This window comes from Penaeus monodon, chromosome 12, assembly GCF_015228065.2.
Source record: "Penaeus monodon isolate SGIC_2016 chromosome 12, NSTDA_Pmon_1, whole genome shotgun sequence".
In the NCBI taxonomy this organism is placed as follows: Eukaryota; Metazoa; Arthropoda; class Malacostraca; order Decapoda; family Penaeidae; genus Penaeus; species Penaeus monodon.
In genome coordinates, this window is record NC_051397.1 from 8,976,404 (window position 1) to 8,986,159 (window position 9,756).

The 9,756-nt window shown below is 44.5% G+C and overlaps 1 pseudogene; it reads left to right on the forward strand.

Annotated features, from left to right (window-relative positions):
* LOC119579612 overlaps positions 1 to 9,756 on the forward strand; it is a 15,426-nt pseudogene that overhangs the window by 2,188 nt on the left and 3,482 nt on the right.

Consider the following 9,756-nt stretch of genomic DNA (forward strand, 5'->3'; position numbering starts at 1 on the left):
ATGGCTGGAGCATTCAGACTACTGTTGTACAGTACTGTACTGCTACGCGAGCATGCTGCTTCTGCAAGCTTACGTGAGTGTGACTGCTGATCCTTATTCTGCTGTACCAAACAGGTAGGGCTACTGAGGAGTTAAGAGAGCCCAGCTGATTCATGGATGCTTGAATAGGCTGCAGCTAGGGTAGAGCCATTCAGACTACTGTTTACCAAGTAGCCGGTACTGTACCAGCCTGCTGCTCTGCATCCTCTGGTTCTGCTCCTCGCTTCACCCCATCAGTGGAACAAGCAACTGCTGAGTTCATGAAGGCATGGAATGCTGCTGCTGCAGCTGCTGCAGCTGCTCCTGATGTCAATATCATCATGGGTGCTGGTTCCCGTCCTCAGGCTCCTTCCCATTCTTTTACCTACTCTGGACCCACCTCTGCTGTGCATACTTATGGTGTTCCCCAGCCTGTACAACCCACCCTTGAAGTTCAGAGAGCAACAGCTGAATTCATGGCTGCATGGAATGCTGCTGCCCAGAAGGCTACACAGATTCAGTCATCTCTCCTGAAATCTGGTCAAACTCCTACACCGGTTGATGCAACAGATGCTGTCAAGAAGGCAACACAAGAATTCATGGCAGCATACAATGCAGCTGCTAGAAGAGCACCTGTTGTTGAGCAGGCAGTGTCAACCATTCCACAACAAGTCCAACAGACTGAGGAGGTTAAGAGAGCTACAGCAGAATTCATGACTGCATGGCATGATGCTGCTCAACGAGCATCAGCCATTAAGCTGACAGTATCAGGACCACAGCCAGTGCAACCAACTGATGAGGTGCAGAGAGCTACAGCTGAATTCATGGCTGCTTGGAATCGCGCTGCTGCCCGAGTTCCAAAAATTGAGACAACCATGTACACGTTGTCAGGCTCAAGTGCTCTGGATACCTGTGCTGCTTGTGCAGCCCCATCACCTGTTTCTGATACCCCTGAGGTCAGAGCTGCCAAAGAACAGTTCATGGCCACATTCAGAGCTGCCGAAGAGGCTGCTCGCCGCGCATCTGTGTCCCGTGGCGTACTGCCTGTTCCGCCAGTGTTGGCTGTACATGCCCCATCCCATGCAATAACATACAGCACAGGTGCCTCTACCCACGGTTACATTCTTTCTGACCGTCTCTTCGCTCCTTTCCATGGACTTCCTCTTCATGTGAAGGACTGCTAAGAAGATTATGAAAAAAACAAAAAAACTCCTGTATGACTGATCTAGCTATCATCATTTATAGATTCTTGTTACTTTTCCACGACAAATGGATTGTAAATAAAAACGAAATGAATCAGAATGTCATAGTATTAAACTATTTCATACGAAATATTATTTAGTGTATATTTGTTCCTTTTTATGTATCTGGTAATCTGTAAGTGATGCATGTTCTACAAAAGTGAAAGGATGACATGAAATTGCACTGCATCCCAATGCTAGTTCAAGATGTTTAAAATCACATTAACAAAATACATTTTTTATAGTGATTATGGTAAAGCTGCTTATTACTTTGGAATATAGAAGTCTCTTCATCTTCACTCAGAACTAATGCTTTATGCACCACATACTTGTTTGTGCTTCTCAGCTGCAACGTGACAGATTATCCAGTCTTGAGACATATGTTTTGATAAGACTAATGGGTCACTGGTTCTACCACTAGCCTTTGCAACTGATGTACCAAATCATCCTATTGATTGACTGTATATGTTCCATATGGACAAGCAATTAAAATATTTCAAATATGAGAAATGTCAAAACCTATTTCAGGTAACTGGATACAAAACACTGATATAAGTAAAATATGCCGCCAGTTCTTAGTTACAATGGTTTAATGCATTGATTGTCATTTTATAATTAAATACTATCTATAACACTAATACATAACTGTAAAGTAAAGAATATCATAACTACATATACCGTAAATCAGTGAAGGATTATACCAATGTTTATGAGTGAAATTCTGCCTGCAAGTATGACGCCTCACTACAGTGAGATGAACTCTAAAAAAAAATTACGAACATAAATAAAAACATGGACGAGATTCTTCTTGGCTCGTGCCAGATAATGCGTAACTTGAGTGACAAAGTCAAGTAAAGTCCTCTTCTGTAGTGAGGTCGTACCCAGGATTACCTTTCCATACATTACTGTTCTATTTGCCACACTGGAAAAAGTTAAGACAAAGTAGGTGTCACTGGTAGCCAAATTAGGTCTTGAACCAGTGATACTACTTGTCAAATATTAAAATTCCTACTAAATTTTACCTCTATTCTCACAAAGAATTACACAGATCATATATATTTTGCTTCAAACAAAACACAGAAGACTGAAATGGCCATAAATACTTAAATATTGTTTCTTCCTCTTTATTGTTGTAATAACAAATTAGGATCTACAATAACGACAGGTACCAACAGGTACTTCATTATATATGTACTGATTTCTGTCAATATCACCTTAACACCATTTTTAAAATGAAAACTATATATATATATATATATATATATATATATATGTGTGTGTGTGTGTGTGTGTGTGTGTGTGTGTGTGTGTGTGTGTAAATGAGACATATGCTCACATTCTCCGAGCCTTAAATGATACAATAAAAATTGGTGTACACTTGAAACATTTTACGTTGCCACACTGTGTGACAAATTGGTTGCAATGGGCCCCCAAATACCGCTGGGTCCGGTATAGATATATATACACACAAATGTATATACATATATATAGATATGTGTAAATATACGAATATGTATATATGTACACAGATATGCTTGTATACTTATATAAATTCTATGTATATACATATATTGAAAGTATATATATAAATAAATATATATATACATATACATATATATATGCATGTGTACGCGTTTATATATATACAGTAAGTGTATGTTTACACATAAGCACACGCACACAAATATATTTATATTACATTCATATGCACAAATATGGATTCAGAGTATATGTACATATACACAATTACATCTACTTTTACGTGTCGATAGACATATGTATATGCATATACATATATTTCTATATATATACATACATATACCTATATATAGGTCTATATACATATACATATCAACATATATATACATATATATATCATGTATATATATGTATAAATCTTATATATGCACATATCCATGTATTATATATGTGAATTTATATATACATATATATATTAAACACACATATGTATACATATTGCTACGCCAGAGGGTCTTTGTCTCTGTGCGAAACATGTGTTTACATGAAGAGACCTGGGCAAAGATGACGCAGCGGGCTGTGAGCGGAGGAGCCGAGGAACAAGCCGAGAGACGCGGTTGGGTGCTGCTCCTGTGAAGACCTCGTGTGTGCTCTTGTGACCTGATATAACTTTGTGTTGCCCTGTTATAAGCTGTATTGTGCTGTGTGACATGCTGGTTTCCCCCCTGTATTGTGCCTATAGAAAAGTGTACGGATAAATAACTTGTGTAAATAAAGGAACGACTGTCATTTTGTGTTTACTTCGTGCCCTGCCTCGCCACTTGGCGTTTCCCCTGTGGTGTTTTGGGACGCTGTGGTGTTCGGTGCCTCTTGGAGCTGTTCAGTGTTCACGACCCTGTGGATAACACGCCGTCTGCCTAGCCTGCCTTGTGTTGGTGGCAGAGAGACAAGGCGGGTCGGCGTAACAAATGGTGTCAGGAGTGGGATTTGTGTTTGATCAGTGAGACGCGCCGATTTATCATGTGGTCCAAAGATGGCGGCAGCCATGAGGGAGAAGAGGCTATGACTGAGGCAGGCACGAGTGAGGTGAAGCCGAGCCAGATGGACCTGATCACTGCCATGCTGGCCGGTATGAGGGAGGAAATGGCACAAAGGGCAGAAGAGCAGGCACAGAGGGCACACGAGCAGGCGCACCATCTCGTCGAGATGCAGGCAAGGAAGGCAGAGGAACAGTTCTGCCGACTTGCTGAGGTGCTACAGAGCAATCTTGCATCTGTGAAGATGGAAACTCAGCAGTACACCGACAAGGCCTGCAACAGCATGAAGAGTGAACTGATGGAGGAGGTGCAGACTCTGAAGGGCGAGGTTCAGGACCTGAGGGAGGAAGTGAAGGCGGAAAGGCGGCGTCATGAGGTAGGAACGTTGCAAGCAGAGAAGGCAGATGAGGTTCTGGCAACAGATGCCAGAGTGTCAGGTTTACTGTGGTCTGCCTGGGGTCCGTGGCAGGAAACCCCCGGGCCTCGCAACGTCGTGTCGGAGCCAGTGGTCGCTGCAGAAGGCTGGGGACCCATCGGAACCGCTCCCTTGGATATAGGTGGCGGCAAACTCGGACCCGGTCAACCCGCCTCGTTGCCTCCCTCACCCCCTTCCTCCCCCCCGGGCGTGTTAGTTCACGGCACGCGTTCTCCAACCCGCAGCCCCTCGGCCTCCAGACATTCTGTGAAGCGTAAGCTAGCTGAGTATGACGGGAAGGTGGCCTGGGAGGCATATGTCGCCCAATTTGAAATGCTGGCATCTGCCCAGGGCTGGAGCCAGGAAGAGAAGGCCCTGCAGCTGGTAACAGCGCTAAGGGGCCCCGCGGTGGAAGTGTTGGGGCATCTGCCGGCATCCCAACATGCCTCTTACACCAGCGTGGCGGAGGCTTTGAAACGCCGTTTCGGGCACCACCACCAGGCCGAGGTATATCGGGCCCACTTGAAGAAGCGGACTCGTGAGCGTGGCGAGACACTGTCCCAGCTGGTGCAGGATGTGGAGGCGCTGGTAAGGAGGTCGTACCCTGTGGCTACGGAAGAGATGATCGTGGTCCTGGCCCGTGATTTCTTTGTTGACGCTTTACAGGACCAGCAGCTGCAAATCTACGTCAAGCAGGCACACCCTGAGGACCTGCAGGTGGCGCTGGCGAGGGCCTTGGAGTTCGAGGCCTTCCTGAAGGCAACGAGTGGCCTAGGGCCAGCTGCTCAGCCCCGCTGTGACCTCCGGGGCCGGAAGGCTAAAGTGGAGAAAATAGCATTGAGGAAGGTGAGCCCGAGAACTTTCCAAGGCTTGTGTTGGGGCTGCGGAGAGGTAGGGCACAGACGTAGTCAGTGTCAGAGGGAGTGGAGAACACGTCCTCTCAACCGGACGGATTCTGATGCCTTCCAGCAGTGCTGCAAGGACTGTGGCAGGTATGGTCACCATCCGAGCGCATGTCCTAAGGCTAAGGAAGTGGTACAGGCGGAAAAGGCTGGAGAAGGGGGCCGAAACCCAGCCGTCCTCGGTTCCCGGGCCCCGACTTGGGTAAGCTGCCGTCGAACCAGCACGATGCAGGTGGAGGGCTCAATAGATGGGAAGCCATGCTGCCTGACAGTGGACACTGGGGCTGAGAAGACCCAAGTGCGGCCTGATATGTTGGCCACTATGCGACTTCCAGATGCACCACAGAGATTGTGTGGTGTCACGGGGCATTGTGTGCAGCTCAAGGGGCCAGTGGAGGCTCGTATTGGTGTGGACAGCATGGTGCAGCGGCTGCCGGTGTATGTGGCCAATCTGGACGAGCACTGTTTGCTGGGCCTTGACTACCTGACGCAGAGTAAGGCGTGTGTCGACCTTGGACGGAAGCTGGTGAGGGTGCACGGTGAAGATGTGCCCTTGCTTCCAGAGGTTGGCTGTGCAGAGGTAGTTTCGGCTGAGCGACTGCACCTTGCCCCCAGGACAGAGTCTAGAATCCGGTGTCGACTGTCAAGAATGATGCGTGAAGTAGAGGGCCTCATGGAGCCCATTCAAAACCTGCAGCTGGCTGATGGCGTAGCGGTTTGGGCGGAGCCTTGTTGACCAGGGAGGGTTAGTTACAGTGTTGGTAGCTAACTTCTCCGATAAGGCCCAGAAGGTGCCAGCTGGTGCAAAGCTGGGCACTTGTGAGGAAGTGGAGCATCCAGAAGAGTCGTCGGGGAGCAAGGAGTTGGTTGGTGTGGGGCCGTTGCCTGACTTCCTCGAGGACTTGGCGCATCGGCTGTGGCGTTACCATGGGCCGGGAAGTTACTCCTGGGGCCATGGTGAAAAAGAAGATGCCGTTAGCCCCAGTATCGAGATGAGGACGTGGCAGACGCTGACCGAGATGAGGACGAGCATTTGGACGGTGAGGGCGATGCAACAGACGTCAATGGTGACCATGAGCCAGGTCTTGGGGCAGAAGATACCCCTCTGGGTGCCACTGCCAATCTACCGCCGCCCACACCTCCTCCAGAGCGACCCCAGTGAGAGCGAAGAAAGCCGCGCTGGATGAAAGATTTTTGTGTTTCTGAGGACTAATTTTACTTAAATTTTCTGTAGTTTGTTTCAGGTTTAAATATGTCAGAGCAGACGGGTCGTCTGCTTGATAGGGGGGGGATAGTGCTACGCCAGTGGGTCTTTATCTCTGTGCGAAACATGTGTTTACATGAAGGGACCTGGGCAAAGATGACGCAGCGGGCTGTGAGCGGAGGAGCCGAGGAACAAGCCGAGAGACGCGGTTAGGTGCTGCTCCTTTGAAGACCTCGTGTGTGCCCTTGTGACCTGATATAACTTTGTGTTGCCCTGTTATAAGCTGTATTGTGCTGTGTGACATGCTGGTTTCCCCCCTGTATTGTGCCTATAGAAAAGTGTACGGATAAATAACTTGTGTAAATAAAGGAACGACTGTCATTTTGTGTTTACTTCGTGCCCTGCCTCGCCACTTGGCGTTTCCTCTCCTGGTGTTCTGGGACGCTGTGGTGTTCGGTGCCTCTTGGAGCTGTTCAGTGTTCACGACCCTGTGGATAACACGCCGTCTGCCTAGCCTGCCTTGTGTTGGTGGCAGAGAGACGAGGCGGGTCGGCGTAACAATATTTACATGTATAAACACACACACACACACTCACACACACGCATTTCATACATTATATATACATATAAAGAGATTTGTATATATATATATATATATACATATATATGTATATATATAGGTAGATATATATATACCTCCATGAACATATATATATATACCTATATAAACATATATATGTGTGTGTGTGTGCGTGTGTGTGTGTGTGTGATATATACATAGATATAAATATATATATACATATACATATGTATATATATACATGTATATATTACTATATATATACATATATATTATATGGATGCGTATAATACATAAGTATATATGTTTATATGATATATATACAATATATGTATACGCACATATGATATATATATAACGTATATGCACATATGATGTATATATATAAATAAATACAAATAGTTATATAAAATTTATATTATATATATTATAGATATCATGTATATAGATATATTTTACACACACACACACACATATATGTATATATATATTTATATCTATATATATATCACATAGATATTATATACATATACTATAAATACATAAATATATATTATATATACATATAACATATATATATAATATATATACATATACATTTATACATATTCATATATTTGTATATGTGCCTATTTATATACATATACATATATCTATATATATAAATACATATATGAGTGTATACACACACATAGGTTTGTATGCATTCTTAAGTGGTTGACGTAGTGGTCAAATGACATTAGCGTAGGAGCATCGTCGTTTGGGCGTGGTATGGGAGGAGCGAGGGGCGGGTCTGGGCGAAGAGAACGGGCAGGCATTGCCGCTGGGCACACGGACGAGTGGGAGGGGCACCGCGGTATAAAAGCAGCGACTCCCGATGGCAGCAGCAATGACCGGCACAGCACACGCAAGCAGCTAGACATGAAGTGTCTGGTGAGGCTCTCGACAGTGGCATCCGCTCACTGAAAATGATTTTCTTTTAATATCTTTCATTTATGGAAAAAGTAGTTCCATGCAGTGAACGTGAAAGTGCAGTGTTCGTGTGATAACAGAAAATTAATTTTTAAGACTTACTTTCTATACTTTAGATATGTAAATGAATAAATATATGTGTGTATATGTATATATATATAATTATATACATATATGTGTGCGAACATTTCACATGTTTTTGATATGTGTAACACAGACACGTATATACATTTGTATATATACGTTTTATGTATATACATATGTATATATACTTATGTGTATATATACTGTATAGGTACATATACATATATATGAATATAAATATATATATGTACATTTACATATGCACATAAAGATGTACATATAAAGTATATATATATATATATATTCATCTACAGTATATTTGTGTGGATATCTGCCTGCGTGCTCACACACATGTATTACGTATTTGTATCTGTAAATGCAAACACATATAGACGCATACAAATACATATATTCATGTATATACACATCATTATGCACACGCATGCTTATGCATGTGTGAGCCTTATTTTTTCTCATTGATATGTGTATATTAGAACATAAATAATGATATCACTCACATATATTTGTGCATATATATTTGTATATCTATACACATGTATATGTAAAGGATGTATATATAAAAGCAACATACCCAGGCATGTATCTATAACAGCATAGGCACTTATTACCGTATTTTCTCACATATCTTTTGTTTCATTTCAGGTGGTAGCAGCGCTGGCGGTAGTAGCCGTGGGCTCACCAGTACCAGACAATTGTGTCGTGCCATGTGGAACTGTCGGCCAGACTTATGCGGCCTTTCCACTCCAGTACCAGGCAACCTATGCAGTTGGTGCTGGCTCAGTTGCACCAACTCCTGAAGTCCAACAAGCTACTGCAGCTTTCATGGCTGCCTGGAATGCTGCTGCCGCTCGAGCAAATACCATTACATCGACTCTATTGACACCATCAGGATATGTTCAAATCCTGCACAGTCCCACAGCCTGTGCACAGTTCTTGGCAGCATGGAATCAGCTGCTACACGTGCAGCAACTGTCCAGCATGCAGTCTACTCTCTTCCACAACCAGTTCAGCAAACTGAAGAAGTTAAGAAAGCTACTGAGGAGTTCATGGCTGCATGGAGGGCTGCTGCTCAGCGAGTTTCAACTATTCAGCAAGCAATCACTGTTTCTGCTGATCCTTATTCCTCTGCACCTAAGCCGGTAGAAGCTACTGAAGAGGTGAAAAGGGCTACAGCTGAATTCATGGAAGCTTGGAATAAGGCTGCAGCAAGAGTGCCATCTATTCAAACCACTATGTACCAGCTCTCAGGAACAACTCCTGCTGCTGCTCCTTCTCAACCAGCTGGATCTACACCCCAGTTTAGTTCATCAGTTGAACAAGCTACTGCTGAGTTCATGAAGGCATGGAATGCTGCTGCTGCTGCTGCTGCAGCTGCTCCTGATGTCAATATCATCATGGGTGCTAGCTCACGTCCCCAAAGCCCTGCTCAGTCTGTTGGTACCTATTCTGCTCCTTCTTACACTCCAGCTGCTCCTTCTGTACCTTCACATGGAGCTCCTCAGCCAGTTCAACCTACTGCTGAAGTTCAGAGAGCTACTGCAGAATTCATGGCTGCATGGAATAAGGCTGCTGCACGAGCAACCAAGATTCAGTCAGTCTTAGTAAAGTCTGGAACTCCTGGTCATTACACCATTCAAGTTCCTCAACAGGTTCAGGCTACCAGGGAAGTACAAAAGGCTACAGCTGAATTCATGGCTGCATGGAATGAAGCTGCACGTCGAGCAACTACTGTTCAGCATGCTATGTATTTCGTACCTCAGCCAGTCCAGCCAACTGAAAGAGTCGACGATCACCCGAATTCAT